This window comes from Gopherus evgoodei, chromosome 1, assembly GCF_007399415.2.
Source record: "Gopherus evgoodei ecotype Sinaloan lineage chromosome 1, rGopEvg1_v1.p, whole genome shotgun sequence".
In the NCBI taxonomy this organism is placed as follows: Eukaryota; Metazoa; Chordata; order Testudines; family Testudinidae; genus Gopherus; species Gopherus evgoodei.
Window position 1 is genome coordinate 352,031,491 of NC_044322.1, and position 23,125 is coordinate 352,054,615.

General features: G+C 44.0%; 1 protein-coding gene and 1 long non-coding RNA gene across 2 annotated transcripts in view; one reads left to right on the forward strand and one right to left on the reverse strand.

Annotated features, from left to right (window-relative positions):
• The window catches only part of LOC115653156, a 56,744-nt gene that overhangs the window by 27,659 nt on the left and 5,960 nt on the right, over window positions 1-23,125 (reverse strand). The window contains exon 2 of the long non-coding RNA XR_004000870.1: window positions 8,574-8,767. This is a non-coding gene — a long non-coding RNA (uncharacterized LOC115653156). The remainder of the gene's footprint in view (window positions 1-8,573; window positions 8,768-23,125) is intronic.
• FRMD4A (FERM domain containing 4A) overlaps window positions 1-23,125 on the forward strand; it is a 410,751-nt gene that overhangs the window by 27,258 nt on the left and 360,368 nt on the right. The window lies entirely within an intron of this gene.

Below are 23,125 nucleotides of genomic sequence, written 5' to 3' on the forward strand. Positions count from 1 at the left end.
TCCCAGCAACTGGGTAGGGTTGCCAACTTTCTGCTTGCACAAAACTGAACACCATTGCCCCATCCCTGCCCTGCCCTCCTCTGAGGCTAGGAGCCCTCTCATGCCATCCCTTCCCAGAGGATTCAGGGGGCCTGGGGCAAAGTAGGGGAGCTGTGGCGCTTGTACTTACCCAGCGGCGGTCCAGGATTTCGGCAGCAGGGGGCCCTTCAGCTGCTCCGTGCCTTTGGCAGCACTGAAGGGTCCCTTGCCACTGAAATGCTGCCGAAGACCCGGACCACCGCTGGGCCAGGGCTCGTGGGGCCCCTGCAGGAAGAGGTGAAAGTAAGCCAGTACGCTCTGGTACGGCGTACCGGCAAGAGCCGGTGCACTCTACCGGGGCAGATCAACTTCCCCAGGCAGCAATTTAAAGGGCTTGGGGCCCCAGGCCCTTTAAATCACTCAAAAACCACCCATCCAAACACCTATGAAACACTTACTGTTTTCACTCAAAAAATATGCCTATAGCTATTGAGAGCAAACACCTTGCACTTTCTAGAGTTCTGAAATTTCCTATTTCAAATTACCCTGTGCTGCCCCGCCTGCCAGTCCCCCTTGCCCCACATCCTCAGCAGCGCCCTGCTGGTCGTTCCCCCCACCCCCCACCCCGCTAGCCAGTCCCCTCCTAACCTGCGCCCGCAGCAGCTCCCGTCAGCAGCTGGAGCCCTGCCCCTTTAAATCGTCCCCTGAGCCCTACTGCCAGATCCCCGGTGAGGTGGCAGCAGGGCCCTGGAGGCTATTTAAAGGGCCAGGGCTCCAGCTGCTGGCAGGCAGCTGCTGAGGGCACAGGGTAGGGGAGAAACAGCTGGCGGGGCACTGCTGGAGGTGTGGGGCAGCCCAAGGCAATTTTGAAATATAGGAAATTTCAGAACTCTAGAAAGTGCAAGGTGTTTGCTCTCAATAGCTATAGGGATGTGTTTTGAGTGAAAATCTTAAATGTTTCATAGGTGTTTGGGTCCTCCCCCCCCTACCGCCCCCAGCAATCTAGGGACTAGTTTCATGCAATTGAGAATGGACAGGATTTTTGCAGTTCTGTCAGTGGCTTTGGAAGGATTTAAAGGGCTCCCACTGCTGCTACCTCCGGGGCCCTTTAAATCACCACCCGGGTCTGGCTGCTGGAGCCCTGGGGTAGCAGCAGCGGGGTTCCAGTGGTGATTTAAAGGGCATGGGGCTCCTGGCTGCTGCTACTGCAGCAGAGCCCTGGGCCCTTTAAAGCTCCACCAGAGCCTAGGATGGCAGCCAAGAGCCCCCCAGGCTCCAATGGCCGTTTAAAGGGCTGGGGGCTCTGCTGCGGTAGGGCAGCTGGAGCCCCAGGCCCTTTAAATCACCCCTAGCTCTGGGGGTGATTTTAAAGCACCTGGAGATTTAAAGGCCCCACTTCTTCCAGCAGAAGCCACACCTCTTCTGGTTGAGGCCCTGCCCCTCCTAAAGACTCCAGAGTACCGGTAAGTCCTTTAAGTTACTTTCACCCCTGCCTGCAGGGCCTGGGGCAAATTGCCCCCACTTGCCCCGCTTACCCCCCCAGTGGCCCTGCTTCCCTCCCTCTCCCTGTCACTCGCTCTCCTCACTGGCTTATTTTCACCAGGCTGGCTCAGGAGGCTGGGGTGTAGGAGGGGGTGAGGGCTCTGGCTGGAGGTGTGGGAGACTCTTCTTAGAAGAAAGGAGACAATAGGAAGAAGAGAACAATGAACCACATTCTCAGCTGGTGGAAATCAACATTGCTTCATTGATCTCAGTGTAGAAAAAGTTGAAGAGAGCTGGTGCAAATCTTCTTTAGTGGAGCCACGATGACTTGCACCAGCTGAAGATCTGGCCCTACATCTTAAATGTGTTCAATAGAAAGTTGACTGCCAATGTTACGACTGGGATACGCAGTCCATGGTGCACAAGTGTTTCATTCCATTAAGCTTCAAGGCCCTGGCTTAGAGGGACATGCCAATAGGCAGGGAGGGAGGGGGGGCATTTTTCACCATCGTCAGCAGGCTTAGTCCTTGTGTCAAGGTAAATTATTTCCAGTCTTGTCCAGTACCAGTCCCCAGACTCATTAAATCCCACACAGCACACCTTCCATTGCCTTATGATGGGAATTATGCTCTGAAGTCAGTTAAATGTTTTTGAGAATTCCACCTTCTGTAAATCATTCCATCAATGTTACAAAACACATAAATTTGATGTATTTTTGCATCATATGTCTTTAAACATGTGCACAATTACATCATCACTAAATGAGATATTGTATCTAGTATAAATGAATCCAACTCCTCTTAATATTGAGTTGCATTGAGTTAACATAGCTCACCATAGCATAATGTGGAGGATAGGGGGCTCTTTTCATATAGTTTTTGTGACACATTGGATATTCTGGGATGCAGATTTGTTTTGGGCCCTTGCTATCTTTCAGAGTTTTGTGGATCTTTCAATATCTTTAAACTGTGACCTCACCAAGTATCGGAACTTAATTAGCTGGATTTTGCTTTAACAATGAAAACATAATTTAAGCACACAATAGAAGAGATCTGTTAAAATGTGTCTTCTGAGGGAATAAGGCAAATGTGTTTCATAGTTTGGCATGTTGTCCATAACAAGATATGACATCTCTAACCTCCATTGCTCTTTAGTTTCCTTTTTTATTCTGTTTTCATAAGCTGCGTGTTCAGAAATCAGAGGGTAAAGCAACAGACAGGGTGCTTATCAGGCATTGTTATTGAACTGAAGTCTAAGTGCGGATTTTAGATACCCTTAGGTGTGGTACTTCACAGTATAAAACTTCAAGGCCTGAATTCTCAGTTACATTATTTTATTTACACCAAGTTCCATGGGCCATTGCACTGCCAGAGTGATGTAAACAGGCTCTGGTGTAAACGAGTATCAAACCCTGCATACTATAGTGCCTTCAATTTTCAGATTTCTTTACAAACATTAAGTAACTTGGTTTCACAACACTTGTATAGGTGAGCCAGTATTGTTATCTCCAGTTCATAGAGAAGAGGACAGAGACAGAGATTAAGTGACTTGCCCAAGGTCACACAGGAAGTTAGTCCCAGTCTTTCCTACTGAATCCACATCTCTTGGCTCCAACTCCTGTGCCTTAACCATAAAACACTCCTTCCCTTCATTTTTTATACAATTAGGACTAAGTACAAATCAGCATAACTCCACTGAAGTCAAGACAGCTACCCTGATCTACATCAGTTTTAGAACTTAAAATCATACTTGCTGTGTTAGTTCCCTGAGAGTTGCATCTCCCAAGAGGGTCCCGGGGGAGAGCAGAGATAGTCACTCAGTCATGCTTCAGTAGAATCCAGATAACATAATCCAGGGCACTGACTAGAATTTAGTGGATTATTTGTTTAGTTTCCCATTCCATGCCCATCAAATCATCATACTGTTTGAGCAGTTCACTTTCCACTAACAAGACTGCTTAAAGAGCAGAATGCAAAAGCCTATCTATAGAATGATTAATAATTCTTAGCATTTATATAAGGCTCTTCATAGTAAAAGTCCTTTTAGTTTTACAAACGGCAGTTTGCCCTGTAAAATAGATAGGTGTGAATGTCCCCATTCTGCAGGTAGACAAGTTGAATGGGACTTGGGGTGACCTTGGGCAAGCCATGTAGGCCAGAATGTTCAAAAGTTGGGTGCCTAACATTTTCAGAAATTATTTTGATGTAGATTAAAGGAGCTTGATTTTTTCAGTGTGTGGATCCTTTTAAGCTGTTCTCCAGAATCACTAGCTACTTTTGACAATGTCCATGTTTAGGCTGAATCGTGGCTACTCAACCCTTGAAAATCAGGCCCCTTTTTATTTAGGGGTGTAAATATGGATATAGGATTCTAATTTTGGCCACTTATGTCTTGAAAATGTTGGTCTTACCCTCTCTGTCTCCTCACCTGCAAGATGAGAACAATATTTTTACCTCCAATTTAAATAGATTTTTGAGGCCAGAAAGAACCATTATGATCATCTAGTCTGATCTGCATAACACAGGCCCTTGAATTTCATCCCACAATTCCTGCATCAAGCCGTTAACTTCTGGTTGAGCAAGAGCATATTGCTTAGAAATATCCTGTCTTGATTTAAAGACTTCAAGTGATAGAGCATCCACCACATCTCCAGGCAAGCTGTTCCAATGGCTAATTGCTCACTCTTAAAAATTAGTAGGCAAATTTCTGACTAGAAATAAGGTAAGTTCAACGTCCAGCCATTAGACTGTTATCTTTATCTAATAGTTGAAAAGTGTCTTCTACTGTGAAATCTTCTTTCCGTGTACGTACTTATAGGCCCTCCCTGTAGTCGCCTCTTATCTTAACCTATAGGTGTTGCTTAACTCATTACTGTTTGTGCACAGCTTTGAAATCTTCAGCTGCCAAATGCTGTCTGTGTGAAAAGTCTTCTCGTTGTGTGTTAAAGGCTTGAAGATTCCAGTTGGGTTTCTGGGGTTTTTAAACCTGCTAGCCATGCTTCATTGCCCAGAGTCACTTAACTTTACAGATTATGAAGGAAGCATTTTAAAGTACTTCTAACTGGGAGTTAATCCATGAGTTCCCCAAAGTAACCAAGTGTGTGTCAAACTCTGGCTGTAGTTTAGTGTTTTTAATGCGTTTTCTGGGGATCTAATTTTTGTTACTTCAAATATGAAATGACTAAAAAACCCAAGCAGCTTGTTGTACCAGATGCAATTTTTAATTGCCATCATGAACCTGTTCATCTGCCGAGTCTAGGGTGCAAACAAAAGCTTCAGAGGGACAGGGTGTGGGACCAATGGGAAAGCTGGTCTGCTAGTTTAGGAAAGTCTGAACTCAGAAGAGGGCAGTTAAGATCAGCCAGTCAGCTTTGCAGAAAACAGAGCAGGACAAGCCCTCCTGGTATAAGGCACAGATTTGGAATCTGTACTGATATTTGGCATAAGCTGTCATTCCTATTTTATTAGGTCATACTGAACGCCATGAAGGCCTGAAGACCATTTATACCACTCTAAGTATGTTAATGTAACTCTCATGTTTGTACCACAGCAATTTTTTATATATACATATTAGGGATGTCTATTATCACAGTTAACTCACATGATTAACTTAAAAAAATTATTTGCCATTAAAAAAATTAATCGCAGTTTTACTCACTGTTAAACAATAGAATACCAATTGAAATTTAATGACTTTATGTTTTTCTACATTTTCAGATATATTGTATTCTGCTTTGTGCCTATGTAACAGCAACGAAACAGGGAAGACTCTGTGGGGAAAATACCAATAGTTATTGCATGAGAGTTGCTCAAGAAAAGCGAGTGCAGAGCTGGCATAAGGGCTGTAACAAGCCTGCTCCCAAAACCTGGCAAAGAGAGAGGCTAGGCCAACGTGGAAGTGGGGTCATAGCCAAAGTGCCCTGAGCTCTGGCTGTTCTCTGCTCACCAGGGTCCAAGGCAAGCAGAGCTGTAAGTTGAGCAGACCTGATTAGGGTGACCAGACAGCAAATTTAAAAAATCAGGACAGGGTGTGGGTGGTAATAGGAGCCTATACAAGAAAAACCCAAAAATTGGGACTGTCCCTATAAAATCAGAACATCTGGTCACCCTAGACCTGATGCTACTGTAGCTTACAGTGGGGATAGGCAGGCACCCTAGACCTGATGCTACTGTAGCTTACAGTGGGGATAGGCAGGCACCCTTTGCTCCCCCAAGCATGGGATCATAGGTACCAAGACTCAGGGCCTTGTTTTGCATGTCAAACAAGTGAATCCAAGTGAGCTGTCACCTTTGTTTGTTTTTTTATTACTGAAATTAATTTCTTCCCTCCAGTCCCATAGCACTAAGACCCCAAACCACACTGATCTAACCAGATACTTGACACGTCTATGCTGCTCAACCAACAGCAGAATAGTATTGGAGTACTAAATTTTTACAAGGAACCAGAGTATACAGTGTTTCTGTAACATGCTTATACAGGTATTGAGGCATATGTGTAGAACCAGATGTAAGGTCTGGAAAGAGAACATGTAGTGGAACAGAGAACCCAGAACCAAAGTTCTGAAGGATAAGAACATAAGAATGGAAATACTGGGTCAGACTGGTTAGACCAGATACTCGCCCAGTATCCTGACATCTAACACTGGCTGGTGCCAGATGCTTCAGAGGGAAAGGCAATGAACAGAACAAGGTAATTATCGAGTGATCCATCCCTGTTTGTCCAGTCCTGGCTTGTGGCAGTCCAAGGCTTAGGAACACCCAGATCATGGGGCAGCATCCCTGACCATCTTAGCTAATAGCCTTTGAACCTAACCTCCACGGACTTATCTAATTCTTTTTTTGAACCCAGTTATACTTTTGACCTTCATAACATAACAATGAATTCCACAAGATGACTGTGTTTGTGTGAAGTATTTCCTTATGTTTATGTTAAACCTGATGCCTGTTGTTTTAATTGGGTGAGCCCTGGTTCTTGTGTTTATGTGAAGGGGTAAATAACACTTTCTCCACGCCATTCATGATTTTCAGGATCTGAATGCTTGAGAGACTAGATGCACGATAACACAATCAAACAGAAATGCAGACAGATCATAGGACAAAGAAGAAATAGAGGTTCGATCCATTCAGTACTGTTGCTGAACCAACATGTGAATGATCACAAAAGCATTCCATGAAATAGAACAGAGTCACAAAGGATGGCAAGGATGACTGGGAGCAACTCAACTCATGGCCTGTACTGAAGAAGAAAGACTTGCCTGCTGAGATGTGTTCCTAACTGTTAGGGATAACTAAATCTTCAGGAAACTGTGTGGTGGTGGTTTTTAAAGTGATAGAGGAGTGAGAAAGGGAGTAAAATGTCAGAATGATTCAACTTTGGTGCAGGTGTGGAAGAGAGAATTCATTCTTCAGCTCCTGCCCTTGAATGATCAGAAGTTAAAAAGGATTATGGTTGAGATAGTGTAAGAATTTGTCAGTAATCTGTAATGTAATTTTCTTGCAGTACACTAGTCAACCACCAGATGTCTGTGAGGGAAAGGATTCCAGACAGGAGGTGGCTCCTGGTTTCAAAAAAAAAAAAAAAAAGACAGCGGGAATGCAAGATGTGGAAACTTATTTATATTTGTCCTAATAGTTATCTTTTTTTAATAAATTCCTCCTGCTTTAAGATAGATTGTGATTCCATATATCATGGCAGCCTTCATATAATAGGAAAACACTGCTGGTATTTAAGAATGTGCCTCTTACATATGCAACAGTTAGCATAAAAATAATTTTTGTGTAAAAAGAAACCATGAGGAAAAATTTGGTTTCATGATCATAATGTGCATAGATAGACTAAAGCTATCCACTGTACAGAACTTGCCGATCAATGCAGAGTCTTCCGCTCAAAGCAGCGGGGAAGCGCATACTCCTTGCAGAGAGGGATCCAGAGGAATTGTTGGTTGCAAGATTCTCATTTAATGGTGTTTAGCTCCAGTGAAAATGTGAATCAGTCTTTAGGATAGAGGAATTTAAGCATCTTTCCTCTATTTTGTGTTGCAAATTTGGTGCTAATAGGGTTGTAGGATTTAATCCTGCTACATGACTCCCCATTGACGTTGGGGTGCGTTGACATCCGCAACCTGCAGCAAGTGTTCAGCACTATGTAGAGTCAGACTTAGGGTGCATTAATATTGTTTAACAGAAATCTTAGTTGTCAGGGAATATAGAGCTGTTCAGTTATTTTTATGATTAAGTGGATCGTGTTATAGTGGCTTTGGCTTTAGCTTTTGGCTCAGGCTCGGTCTTTCCCCTTCTTCCCTCCCCCGCGCCCCCCAGGATAGCAAGGCTCGGGCAGGCTCAGGCTTCAGTCCTCCCTCCTGGGGTCATGCAGTAATTTCTGTAGTCAGAAGAGGCTCACAGAGCAGTGAAGTTGAAGACCCCTGGATTATAGCATAAGGAGAGGGGTATAGATTTTTAGGGTTGCTCAGAAGGCACAAGAACAAAAAAATCAGTTTGCATTGGCTCATCTGTCTTTCGAATGTTCTTGATTGGAAGGCTGAGGGTTTGCTGACCGAACTTTTTCAACGTTAACATAGAGGAGGAATCTCAACACAGAATGTTGAGCCAGTACGATGCTGTGGAGGCATGCATCACAATGAGTGGTGCCATGATCCACCTTACCTTCGGATCCCTCACCACCAATGGTATCTTTCCCCAGAGGGGTTTCCGTTGGCTAAGGATGGAAAGGAACAATGGCACTGATGAGACCCTTCCATACCACCCTGGCCTTTCTCATGGCCAATGGCTTTACAAGAATTATGTGGGGTTAACCCACTGTATTGAAAATGCTTTACTTTTTCTAAAGACGTGTATGGAATTTCTTCAGGGCTAAACTTAATGCAAGAAGCAAGTGATGAATACAGTGACTGCTTCTTAGGCTTGTCTACACAGGGTGTTGAAAGCCTGGATGTGAATCCACAGCGCAGTACCTTGCCATGTCCTGTGTGGACACTGCTACAGAGTGTAAATGTTCCGTAGTGCACTTCAAGATACTCCCATTTCAAACAGCAGTATGTCAAAGCATATACAGACCTTTCAGTGTGCCATGGCAGTGTCCGTGCAGGATGTTATTGCTTGGCAAACTTGTATACTGTAGATTCATGCGCTGGCATGCCATGCATGAACGTGCCATGCAGACAAGCCTAAGTTCTTGAAACTTGTGTTATATTCCTAGGTGGTGGTGGATCCATTGGTGTCCTCATCCTTCAATTCATGATGATGATAAACTAAAAAATTACAAGAGAGAGTGTTAGGACATGAAGGCTTTATCTTTCATAGTTCTAGAAAGTAAGGCAGTATGGAAAGCTTCTAGTAGAGAGGATTTACAGGAAACTTGCAGGTTGCTGTCTGAGAACAGGAAAGGGGAAGTGATGGGCTCCCTTACTTGAAGTATTTAAATACTGGGTGAAATCTTGGCCCCTTTGTAGTCTGTAGGAGTCTTGTCATTGACTTCAGCAGGGCCAAGATCTTACCCTAAAACCGGAAGTCTTTCTAAAAGATATGCTGTAGTTAAAGTTACTTGGCTTGATACAGGAATTACTGGGTAGAATTCTATGACCTGTGTTATGCAATAGGCTCAACTAGATGATCAGAATGGCCCATTTTGGACTTAAAAAAAATCTATGAAAAACACCCTTAAAAGCTAATAAAAAGGATGCAGTCATTCTCTACAACGATTTTCCTGCATTAGTTTTCCCTGGCGCGCTCATGATGAAATGCTCCAAATTCCCAATACATCCTGATATTTCCATTGTCTTCAATTTAATCCCCAAGTAATCTTGTTATCCTTCCCGTCTCTACTGATCAGTGGGGGCATAAAGGCTGCTACAGCTCCCTTTGGTGCTCTTAGTGCTTGCCAAAGGGCAATATCTTAAACCACAGATAGACAGCCTGGTGTAATTAAAGGTCTTGAAGCACTGGTTAACATGCTGAAGACTGCATTACGTATACTTAATTGTATACCACATTCTGTCTGCACACACATTAACTGGGTTATCTTAATGCAGCATTGGATCATAAATGTTCAGATGGCTACCAAAGCAAAGCTCCACAACTGGAAACTATTGATTGTATCTGTCTCTAGGTTTCTAGTGGTATGCAGCACTGTGGTGTCTTGGGAAATTAATAAATAGCACCTCACAGGATCTGAGCACTTCAGCACCATGCTAAGCTAGTGCCTGTACTCAGAGCACCGTGCAGAGCAAGCTGCCATTGCATATATCTTGTCATTCCTGGACCCTTATTGCAAACTCTTCTCTTGTGTCAGCATAAAGACAAATTGTAAAACAGCAATAAACAGTAAGCACAATAAAAATAATTCAAGGCAGTCTCCCCTAGTTCTGTTTTGACACAAGGTTTAGAGATGTATTGACTTTCCTGTTTGCAGAAGCTCAGCAGCGGAATAAACAGTCTGCAATATCCATATTTATATATGTATTTACCTACTTTGATTTATAAATAAGGCTCCTTTCTTCTATTCAGAGAGCTTTTGACGTTATTTAAAGTAATAGTACAACCAAAACAAACCCAGCAGCAAATCCCCACCTAGCCAATAGGTAGGACTTCCTCACTCTCCCTCCCACCAAAACTCTTCCCCACCCTCTTCAGTTCCCCAGGCAAAAAGGGGAGGCTTGATATGTGCCTTGAAGATCAATAATCCTGGACTATTTCAGAGCTGGAAGCTGGTTCTAATCTGAGCACTTCTCCTGGAGAAACCTCTACCGTTTTATCTGACCTCACATATCTAGAATTCCTGGGCTATCAGAATAGTTTGGGCTTGATACTATGAAGTGCTAAGCATCTCCTGAAAGATGCCGAATGCGTTTTGACCTTAGAGTCAGGCCATAGTGCGGTTGCTGATATTCAGACTACATGAAGTTTACCTATCCCTGTATTTTCAAATCCCGTGTGTAGTAAGAGACATGCCAGGTGACCCTAATGAGCTCAGTGGAGCTGCTTTGTGAGCCAGGATAAGGGGAGCTTGTATAATATTATTGAATAATTGGACACATTTCTAAATTTTTTTCAGCTAAATTATGCAACAGATATATTTTCTCATCTCTAGAGAGGATGGAATTTGTCCCTTTCTGTGTATACTGCATACCCAAACCAGACAAATGCAGAGTGCAACTCAAAGGGATTGAACAGGTGGGGAGAACAGGGCGCTCTAGGATTGAATTTCAGAACTGCATTGACCTCAACAAGAGCCAAAGGCATAATCCTCCTGGAAATCAGATAAAAGTGCCTGCAAATCTCTTATAAGGAACTAATTGTTGTAATTTGCTATCATGAATAAAAACCACCCAAATACACTTTTTAAAAAGTGTATCTCACTTATAATTAGAACAGCTGCAGACTGATTAATTTAAAGGAAGTCATCAGGTCCTTGATCCTGCAAGTGTAGCTCATTGGGCAGGGTCAGCATGTATTGCCCTTCTCTGGACCAGCTCCACAGAGGATAGAGCTCTGTCATGCTCTGAACTTGAAAGCCTGTCTCTTTAAGTCCAGCGGTAGGGACTCTTACTTTCAACTCTGGAAATCCCTGGTTCAGTTCCTGATATTAGCCAAGATAATGGCTGTTGCACAAACACTTGTGCAACCCATTGGTGAGTGTGTGTCTATAGGTCCCCCTCACTGTTGGTCTTCAGAGAATATGAGTTTGTTACAACTCCAGCTAGAGAGCCCTGGCTGTAGCAGCTGATGCTTTCAGCTCTGGAGGTCCTGGTTTCGATCCCCAGTGTGCTAGCCAAAACGGTTACCAACACATTCATGCACCTGCTCAAAGTCAGGGGCTGAAGCAATGGGGTGAGGAGAACCCAACTTCCCCCCCCCCCTCATCCTCCCTCTCTGTTGGGAGAATGGGGCTCCCTTCCTCACTGCTCTCCCTTCTGGTTCAATTGACGACTTATAACTACAGCATTACTAATGTGTAGTTCCATTGACTTCAATAGGACTAACTATGGGAGTAGAGCATGTGCATAAGTGTTTGTTTGCAGGATTGGTGCCTGGGTTTCCTTTTGGTCTGGAATCTTTGTTTGCGGAGTCATTAAACCCTTCAGAAATGAGATCCACAAGTACATAGCTGCTCCTTCCATGATATCATTCTCCCTCTGCCTCCATTTAACCATTTCCATGAACAGTCATTCCTTTAAAATAAAACTCTCATCTTTTTTTTTATTATTGTTTCTGTGATTGTCCTCCCGGGCATGTTCACTAGATGGCAGTGAACAATGGCCAAATGAATTAAAATCTGAATTTTAAGATGATGCCTTTAATTTTGGTATCATGAGTCGGGCATCTCGGAACGGAAGAGCCACCCAAAGAAAGTGGCTACTTCTGAAAAGGTGGGGCTAAGCAAAGGAAGTTTGAAATTGTATATTCATATTCAGTCTCAACTGAACTTTCATGAAATCCCTATCATAAAGCGCAGACTCTGTTTTGAAATCTCATCTAAACACTTCTCTTCTGCCTTTCCTGTATAGGGATGTAAATGGGAATTGGGTGAGGTCATACTTCTTAAATTCTTCTCTCTTCACCTTGTTCAAACCCTCAGGCCCTTACTCTGTTTTCATCCAGGGCCAGATTCTGCCACTCTTGCCAAAAACAAGTAGTACCTTACTCCACGGGTAGCCTTGCTGGTTTTAGTGGGAGTAAGGTGCTACTCCACACTTATAAGGGGCTCAGCACCTGCCCTTTAGTTCTTAATCCATAACCTCTTAACTTAATAAAAATGAGTAAGGATGTGAGGGTTTGGCCCTTTACAATCCCTTTTATTTTAGGGTGGTGACTGTGAGCTAAATTCTGGCCTACCTCACATTCACTTGCATCCCTGTTAATGCCAACAGGGTCTAGTCATGTAGTGGAAATCTCAGCCCTCAGTTATTTAGCCCTGTATATCATTTTGGACTTGTGTGAAGACTATATTAAACTAAATGACCGTGTATCTTAGATAAATAAAACCACTACAAATAGTGTAATGCTGAAAGGTGTTATGGCTGCCAGCAGGTGACTCATTGATCTGAAGACGATCAGGGTTTGCCTATGCAGGGTTTGCTGTGTAGACAATCAGGGTTTGTCTACAGAGCAATTAGACACCTGCTGACTCAAGGTCACAGGGCTCAGGCTGCGGGGCTGTTTTCATTGCTGTGTAGAATTTCAGACTCAAGTTGGAGCCTGAGCTCTGGGATCCTTCCACCTCATTGGGTCCTAGAGCCTGGGGTCCAGCCTGAGCCCAAGTGTCTACATAGCAATGAAACAGCCCTGCAGCCAGATCCCCATGACCCCAAGTCAGCTGGCATGGGCCAGCTGTGGGTGTCTAGTTGCTGTGTAGACATACTCTTAGAGACCTACTCTTAGAGACCTTTTTAATGCTCAGGGGTGCGCCAAGCACTCTCTGGGTTCCACAAAAGGAGCAATCAACCCATTGATGTAGTGAAAACAGCCAGGGGCTATGAGGCTCGCTCCCAAGATATTAAGTCACACGACAGGTCAAGATTAAGCCAAGCAGGCTGCAGGGTTTCCTTGGTTGCAAATACAGGGACTAGGGTACAGGTTTCAGATTGTGTATGTTGGGTGCAACAAAAAAGCCAGAGGCATTCTGCATCTGAGAGAAAGCAGAGACAGAACTTCTTGGGCACAGACCTCACTGAAATGGCAGATTTGCGGGTTTCAGAAGAAGGAAACTGCCAGCTGTTGTTTGTCTCTACAGTGTTTCTTTAACTAAACAAGAGTACTCCAAGGTTATTCCTATTTAATATCGCTCTCTCCTGCTACCAGAAACTGCCTTGCAAGGCCCTGAACTTCAGGCCAAAGAGACAGTAATAAACTCATGTGTCTGGGGCGGTAGGAGGATAATGGATGGAGACAGCCTGTTAACCAGGAACAACCTATGAGATGCAGCTGAGTCTGAGACAGAGACAGATCCTGGTTCATCAAGTTGTTGTCACTGCAGAGCTCTCAGCCAGCAGGAAGCACCTTGTACTCCACACCAAGCAGGGCTAGAGGATAGAGCACTAAGCATTCTACCCGTATTTCAATCCAACCCTGATGGCATCAGGCTGTTGTGACCTGGAAATGCAGGTCTGGTCCCCTGGAGCTGCAAGTTTCACAGCATTTATACTGGTTCTGCTGGCCAGGGCCTGATCCTATAACCCTCACTCACCCGAATAGACCCATTGGACCAAATTGCATACAGATAAATAGCACAGTAAGGTCTTCCGTCCTTGTCCAGGCAAACTCGGCCCTACTTCAATGGGATTTGTGCTGTTTACCTCAATGGGACAGATAACATGAGGAACCCTTGCAGGGCCGGGCCCTTTTAGGGTAAGGTATAAATCTTGGTCTCATAGCAGTCGATGGTAAAACTCCTGTTGACTTTCACAGGACAAGCATTGAGAAGTGGAAATGAGATGTTTCCCCCCCCCTTCACCCGCTTGGTGTGAAGTTGCTGTAATTCTGTACACATGGCACTTGCTAGACCATGAGACGTTGTCCCAAGAGTCCTCTACCAATCTTTCAATCTCATTGCAGTAATTTTATGAGGTTTAACAGCAAACGAGCGATGCAATGCCAGCACTGGGGTTTGTTTAACATAAGAGTTGAAATGAACTTTCAGCGATAACGCAGACGCTGATAATATCAGGCTCTCCTGCACTGGGCACGACTAGCCATCTCCTGACCACTGCCAGTGGGGCTCCAGAAATCTGTATTGGTTACTTTTGAACATGAAGCTTTTGAAAGCACCGGCTGTGCAATGTTAATTTGCTACTACAGAGCTTAGCAGGACCAAAGTGTTTGAAATGCTCGCAACGTTCACGTTATTGATGTAGCTGATCAGGAGCTTTCAAGGTTGGTTTGGGGTGAGATAATCTCCACTTCGCTAAGAAGATTAAATAAATTAAGGCTAGGTTACTGCAAGCGATAACTCTTGTGTTTTACTGCAAGACATGCTACTGTTAATTATCTTGAAGCCACTGGTCTTTGGTGTGAGTAATGTTTCAGCTCTTGATTGCAGTGGTTAGGGAAGCAGAGGCTGGGTACATGTACATGCGGTACATTTTAATGCACCAGTTAACAAACAAACACTAGCTTTGCTGAATTTTCTTCCCTGCTGTACGGTGGGCATGTAAGACGAAAAGGGAAATATCCGTGCAAAATCAAAACACTACACAGACTTGGACTATCTCAGCAGTTCCATCCCATATGGAACTGTTTTCCAAAGGCTTACAGAGGTAAATGTTCAGATTGCTGCGTGGGAGGAAGCATGCATCAATCCTGTTTATATGTTAATGAGATTATTGGATCTAATGCTGACCTGAGAGACCAAAAATCCCTGCTCTGTAGAACGTAAAGAATATACAAGGATGATCATTAAAAATCAGCTCTTATCCAAAGTTAGCACACAGTGGTATGTGAACTAGCACAGGTCTATCCTATTCTATGCATAGCAGAATATTGTTAGCTGACTTTTTAATGGTGAACACTCTAGAGTGTAATATTATTCTGCCCTCGTTCCTTGCATTTACATCATTCTGCAGAATGATTTAGGGTAGCATATGCCCAATGGGCATTCATCTGTTTTTATATAGCGCAAGCATGTTTTTTAGAAAAATCAAAACAGAAACCCCTGCTCTCAAGTCTCTTAAGATAAGTCCTTCTTAAACATCAAGGCCAAGGAGAAATGAGTTTATAATTATGAGGAAAATAACAATCCCGAGCTTTGGATTTCCTTGTGTATCCCATCTTCTATATGTCCATCTTTTAGGTTGCAGCCTTTTCTGGAAAGAGAGTGTCTGTATTTTTTTGGTACATCATAGTTTGATCAGACTGGCATAGAACAAATAACTATAATAGACTATTAGGGCCAATCAAAATCAGTACATGTGCTGCCTGGTAGGAGAGGTCCATGGACTTTGGCTTTGATCATGCAGTATGACTCTCTGCAGGCACAAGAGTCTGTCTGTGTTGATTCAATTGCAAGTTCAGGGCTTTATTTGTTCCTATTATAATATTTAGGAGAAGATTTGGGACCTATTTCTCCAAAGCCTTGCCTCTTGTCATTTAATGGTCTGCAAACTGGATTTAAACTGCTACTCTAACCCATTGAGTCTGATCCACAGGGGATGTGACTCTGTTACAGCCCTCATCTGCAGACCCTGACTCATCAGCTCAAGCTGTAGATACTCGTGCTTTCATTCTGAGGGTCCTGGGTGATATCTCCAGTGATGACAATGGTGGAGACTATCACACTCTCACATCACAATGCTTAAATTTTACCCATACTTTGCTCAGGGGTAAGTGACTAACCAAGATGCAGTGAAAGAGCAAGATCTGTCCAATACTTAGAATGCTAAAAGGGGGTTATTGCTGAATCCAAACAAAACCCTATGAGAATTCAAGTGAAAGACAGGACAGATATGCATTATATTATTGGTCTTGTTCTTATTCATATTACTCTTGGAAGCACTCTATGCAATGATAATTGTTTTAAAACTGATGTTGGTGAATTCTTGCGGAAAGCCTGCAGATGGACTGGCATTTCTGCCAGCATGCCAGTCTTCTGTAAGGCATGAAGATTTCAATTTTCTTTAGGAGGGTAGAAGATAAAGTTTTTACTGATTTTGTGTCAGGATTCTTCAGGTGTGACACCAGAATGCTGACTCCTGCAACTGGAATGAAAGCCCACATGGGCAGCACAGTGATGGGGAAAGTTTTATAACAGTGAGCAGGAGTGCAATTGGATGTGCAGCCCACATCAGCTTAGAGCAATTTCCCTTATATGGAAAATCCCAGTGTTTGTTAGAAAAATAGGAAGAAAAGTAAGGATTGCTTTTGTGATAAATGAAGGGGGGTGCGAGGAGGGTAGCTCCCTTTCATGGACCCAGTTAGCTGTAAAATCCCTCTTGGCAGCTATTATCTGCTTGCTTTACCTGTAAAGGGTTTAAAAAGTCTCCCTGAATAGGTACAAAAAAGAAAAAAGGAGTGGGCACCTGACCAAAAGAGCCAATGGGAGGACTAGGACTTTTTAAAATTGGGGGAAAAAACTTCCCTTTGTCTGTTCTCGCTGGGCTGCAGGGACACAGCACAGCAATGCTATAAGCAGGAATGCTGGGTAAGGTTTGAACTAGATATGAAAAATTATCCTCCATACCTAGGATTGTTTAGGTAGACGCAATCAGGTTTATTTCTTTATTTTGACTTGTGGGTCTACTTTGTGCTAACCCCAGATGCTTTTGTTTGCTTGTAACCTTTAAGCTGAACCCCCAAGAAAGCTATTTTGAGTGTTTTAATTTTTGGAATTGCTGTTTTAAAATCTGTCAAAAGCCTAAGTTCCAGACGTTTGTTCTTCCTTTTTGTTTTTAATAAATTTTACCTTTTTTAAGAACAGGATTTGGAGTTTTGTGTCCTAAGAGGTTTATGCCTATGCTGTTTGATTAACTGGTGGCAACAGCTAATTTCCTTTGTTTTCTTTCTCAGCTCTTCCCCCTGGTGGGGGTGGGGGTGTGAAAGGGCTTGAGGGTACCCCACAGAGGAGTTCCCAAGTGCTCCTTCCTGGGTCCAAGGGCGGGTTTGCATTTGATTGGTGGCAGCATTTACCAAACCAAGGTTAGAGAAAAGCTGTAACCTTGGAAGTTTAATACAAGCCTGGAGTGACGAGTATTAATTTTTAGAATCTTTGCGGGCCCCCACCTTCTGCACTCGAAGTGCCAGAGTGGGGATTCAGCCTTGACAGCTTTACATTAAAGTTCGCTGGTTAAGTATAAGCAAAAAGAAAGGGCACCAATGTCAGGAGGAAGATGGGTTAGAGTGACCAGATGTCCCGATGTTCGGGGCTTTGTCTTAAATAAGAATTTACCCCCCAACCCCATCCCGATTTTTCACACTTGCCATCTGGTCACACTAAAGATAGTGTAACTTGAATTTAACATGGTATTTCGCTAACAATCATTTGTTCTAACTGAGGCAACATAATCCAGTTCTGAAATCTGTGTTTGCAGAAATCATGCCATCCCTAAGGCTGACAGAACACTGATTCTTTTGTGGCAGGACAAGGGGCTTCAAAAAGTTGTGGCAACTACTTTTTTTTTAAAGGTGTGGTTTTGGTGTGGTCAGTCCCCACACCATAAAACACCCAACGAACAGAACAACAGAAACAGTGGTGCACCCACACACAAGCTCCAGCGTATTCTGAGTGAGTGGCATTGCGATTTGGCACACAAGGTCTCAGCGCCACTCAAATTTGGGGCAACTGTCAAAAGTTGTGGTGTGTGTTCCAGGCTGCAGGTTCTGAAACAAAATCAGTCTAATTTTTCTTAAGCCTTAGCCACTCCTTTTTCCCTGGCTCGCAAACCAGGAGCTCTTCTATGGTTCTTGGAGCTTAGGATATACTGGAACTTGGAGCACAGGATGCATCATTCAAGTCAGGCTTCTTGAAGTCAGATTAGATGATCTAATGGTCCTGTCTGGCCTTAAAATCTATGAAAGCTGGAGGCATTGGGCCTCATTTACACTGTTGTAAAGCCACCGTAACTGCATTGGTTTTATGTCTATAGGGGACATACTGGGGCAAATGTATCACTTGTGTAAGTATGAGAGGCAATGTGGCCTGATGGATAGTGGGACTCAGTAGAGCAAGGTTCTTGGTGCTGCCACTGGCCTGCTCGGTGACCTAGGCCAAGTCACTTCACTGCTCTGTGCCTCAGTTTCCCCATTTGTAAAATGCAGATAATGATACGGGTCTCCTTTTGTAAAGTAGTTTGAATTACCTGCTGACAAGCAGTGTGTGAGAGCTAAGTATTATCATTTGTCTTTCGGATTCAGTGAAATTACAACAATGATGAATTTGGTGCAGTGCCTCCAAAAGGGAGCTGAGAGAGGTATTCATTGTGCTATTGGGGGTGCCTTCTCCGCTGAAATCTTGGGATCATAATTCAGACTCTACCTCTCAAGAAGCCATAAGTCTTGGCTATCCTAGGAAAATAAGCTGTGGCTGGTGGTGATGTTTGCTGGTGATGCAGCTGAACTGGGGCTGGCCCAGAGCCTGACTGCAACTAGCCAGGGAGAAAACATGTTCAGTTCTGTTTCCAAAATCATGGTTCAAAACAGCTCTGAGCGGAATTGCTCCACTCCCCTATAAAAAGTTTCCCTTTTTCATTTAGCATCACTTTATTTTGCCAGAACCAATATGTCAGGCAGGGTTGTTTTTAATTTGGCATTTATCCCCACTTTTCAGGTTTCATTAGTGTTTACCCTGTATAAATGTTTCAGTGTTAACGCTATGGACATAGATAGTTAGCTGCACTAGTTCTTGCAACAACTGAAAGGCTCCTTGACGTAATTGGCTGCCCTGTTAAGACTAACAATAATTTGAGCAATTAGAGAGACCTCGATATGGGCTTTAACTTAGGAGTACCTCTGTGGAGCAGTTGCAGAGCTATTTATACTCCCCTGTCAAGTCCCAGACTGAAATAGTGTCTCAGGAGAGTAGTGAATAATCAGTCCCTTTGCAATGACTCGAGTAAAGCTAAATAAGTCTGATTTCAATTATATTAATGAAGCTGCAAGGGGATGACACATCCAGAAATCACCTGCATCCCTCTTGGGAAAGCAGCCTCATAGTCTGCATGCAGCAGCTCTTGGACCTTCCCCAGTGATCCCCCAGGAAATACTGGGACAGTCGCCTGGCTGCATATGACTGGTTGATATGGAAACATTCTTCCGTCTCTTTGATCTAAGTGTCTTTTCAATTGATAAAAATCCTTCCAACAAACTGAGGTTTGGACCATGGGGGACCTCTGCCAGCAGACAGAAAAGCAATCTCCTCCCATTTAATCTAACGAGGGATCTCCAATAGCTGTAATTTGTAATAGACACCAATCATCTCTCCTTGCTCTGGTTCTTCACTGGTGGGTCATGTCATATAAATACTTTCGTGGTCCTACATAAGCAGGATTTTGAATTACACAGGTAACAGCAGCACTTCAAGATCTGAGAAATAGCTCCTGATCATTATCCTGATAGTTCTTGATATCCCCACGCTGTGGTACGGGGGCACTCAGCTACGTGCTGACAGTCCTAGTGTAAGACCCTAGCTGCTATTAATTATTTTTAATACAATAGTGTCTAGACACTCCAGATTAGGGCCTGGTGGTGCCAGGGGCTGTAAGAACACATAGTGAGACAGTCATTCCGTCAAAGAATGTACAGTTTAAATTGATGAGACAAGCTGGGAAAAACGGGGATGACAATACAGCCTATTACAGTAGAGAACAGAGAACCGAGAAATTCATGACTTGCCCAGGATCAGAGAGGAAGACTCATAGAAATGAAGGACTGGAAGGGACCTGAATAGATCATATAGTCCAGTCCCCTGCCCTGAGGCAGGACTAAGTATTATCTAGACCATCTCTGACAGGTGTCTGTCTAACCCATTCTTAAAAACCTCCAGTGACAGAGATTCCAATGTGGTGGAGGTAGGAATTGATCCTACGTATTCTGAGATCCAATCCAGCCCCTTAATCAAGATAACAATAAGGGCCTGATTCAAATCAACCTTGGTTACCTACTGACTTCACAGGAGATACTTCTGTTTTACTGATGCGAGAGGAGAATCAGGTCCCAGGTATCTTCCATGCAAGAATGCTGTGGTACAAAAATTGGTCCATTAGGCTAAGTAATGAATAGCCACATTAAACTCTCATGGACGTTTCATAGTGAAAAATTTTCAGTTTAAAATGTCTGTGCAATGTCATTCTACTGGTTTAACTCTACCACCTCAGTAGCTATTTTTGGATCTCATTAGCATAGATGCAATCTACATATAAAATTGCCTACTGTATTTTCAATTCAGTTAAAGCTTTGCCAGTAATAATAGTAATTAACAAACTTGCTTTGTTCTTCAGTACTATGGCCCTGATGTAGCAAGGCACTTGGGTAGCATCTCATTCATTGATTTTAAGACCAGAGGAGACCATTATGATCACCTAGGCTGACCCTGTGTAACACAAACCCCAGAACGTCACCCAGTAATTCTTGCATCAACAGATTAAAGAACTCTCTGCTCTCAGAAATCTTTCTCCTGTAGACAGCTCTAGACTGTGATAAAGTCTCCTTTTAATCTTCTCTCAGATTGAAGTCAGTCAGTGAAATTGAAGCATCTGCTTAAAGTTAAGCATGGTCTTGTGTGGAATACGTACATAAGTGAGCATGAAATATTTTTTTCACTGGGGCCAGGCCTCTAGATTTCCTATTGAAAAAGAACCTTGCCGGAAAGAAGGGATGGGCAGGCAAAGAAATACCATCTGCTTTAGTGAGCAATTGGCATTCTAAACTGGGAGTGATTTCATTCTTTTCCAGTGAGTTGCAGTGTAATATGATCAAACAAGAATCAGCATCTGAAATTAGCGCACACACAAAAAGGGCCGTATATTAAATTGCTGGTTTCTGTATACGGTAACCTGAGATAAAAATGAAATTTCCCCAGGGAACTGAGAAGCTGGGAGAAAGCATTAGAACATGGCTAGTGGGTTTTCTGTTTTGCACATAATCCCCTGAAAACTGGAAGGTCCAAAGTCGAGGGTTGAAATAAGGAGGGGAAATATGCTGGGATCACATGAGCACTTAGTTGGTGCCTAAGCAAAGAAATAAAAAAAAATGGCACCAGGAGGTCAGCAGCCAGCTAGAGGGCAACAGTGTTGGGCTTGATCAGTTATAGGTTATGCAGACTCTGCATTGAGCATCTCTCTAGATCAAGCAGTAAAAATAATTGAGGTTGGGAGGGCAGGGAGAGAAGTTCCTAGATGATGTGGGCACCTGAGAGAGAACCAGCTCTTCATGGGTTGCCAGGGCATCCATCCATCCAGTTTAGTAGAAGATGAAGATCTCCCCTTCAACACATGATGTGGGGGGCGAGGGGAGGAGGTGTGTGAGAGAGACAGACTCTACAAAGCATTTACATTGCACCACCTTCAGCATAGAGCAATGGCTAGGCAAGATGCAGCACGTTTTCAGAGCTGGCTCATTGTAATATTGTTTGTGGTTTTTATTTATATGCAGACAGGAGCGCTGGCAGCCTTTTGGCGCCGTAGGCGGCGGAAGTTCCTGCCCCCCAAAATACTGCTGATGACTGCGGCGGACGAACATCCGGTCGCCGCCCCACAAATGTTAGCGCCCTAGGCGACCGCCTAGTTGCCTAATGGGTTGTGCAGGTTCTGTATGCAGAGTTTGAGCTGGGGCCAGGATTTAAAGGGCTCGGAGCTTCAGCAGCTGAGCTGGGGCCAGAGCTGCCCAGAGGTGGGAGCAAGTGAGGCAATTTGCCTAGGCCACGCGGGGGCCCCCATAAGAACATAGTATTGCAACTTTTTGTATGGAAGGGGTCCCCAAAATTGCTTTGCCCCAGGGCCCCTGAATCCTTTGGGTAGCCCTGGCTGGGGCTGGGATTTAAAGGGCTCGGAGCTTCCCGCAGCCACGGGAGCTGCGGGCCCTTTAAATCCTGGCCCCAACCTGGCAAGGCTCGAGGCTCCCTGCAGCCGCGAGAGCCCTGAGCCCTTTAAATCCCAGCTGGAGCTGCGGTGGGGATTTAAAGCTCCATGGCGGCTGGAGCCTCGGGCCCTTTAATTTGCCTGTGAGCCCCGGGGGTTCCCAGCCACCTCCTGTAGCTGGGTTGATTTAAAGGCCCTGCGGCTCCCAGCCACAGCCGGTGCCCCAAAGCCTTTAAATCTTGAGAGGCCCTGCCTCTTCTGGTTGAGGCCACGCCCCCCTCAGGACTCCAGCAGTACCGATAAGTGCTGTAAGTTACTTTCACCCCTGCTCCCAGATGACCTCTGCTTGGTTCTCCAGTGGAAAATGAAAATCTAGTGAAATCCCTTCCAATGTGCCCTGGAGGAAGATGCTTTCCCAAACTCATATCAGTGACCAGTTTGAAATCAAGCATGGGAGCCTGGATCATTGGAATTAAGCATCGAAGATACAGATTTTGCCTTCTCCAGAGCCTGTTGAATAAAATATTTCCTTCTGGGCACAAGATCCTACTTGTTGGAATATAAAAGCAGATGAGGTGCAGGAAAGTCACTGAAGCAGATCAAAATGCAAATCTGCAGGGAGGTTAAAAGTATCAGGAGTTTCAAATGGGGGAGATGGTGCCATAGATAAAACCTTTGCCTCCTAATGAGTGCTGTGATCTGGGCGTTTTGAATCAAGTGCCAGTTTTCTGTCTGTCTTCCTTGAGAGCTAGAGGGAAGCAAAGGGAACACTAGGTTGTGCTGTTTCTCTTGGTTCTTGTGGATGTTGCAATTCAAGGGCTGCTCATTTGCCTCTCTCAGAAGATCCGGGCTTATTTGCTGCTGCAGTTTGTGATGGAATGGGTCTGGTGTTCAGAGACATGTAGGGAACTGAATCGCATCTGCTGATTGGAAAACTTCAAGTATATGAGGCAGCTCCATGTGTTCCTAACAAACCAGCCTTCAGATGATCTATTGAGAGATGACCTTGTTTATGCATAATTCCATCGCTATAATATTATGACAAAGGTTTGTTTTTTAATTAGACCCCTTGTTTTCCTATCAAGGGTTCAATAGGGAAAAATATAT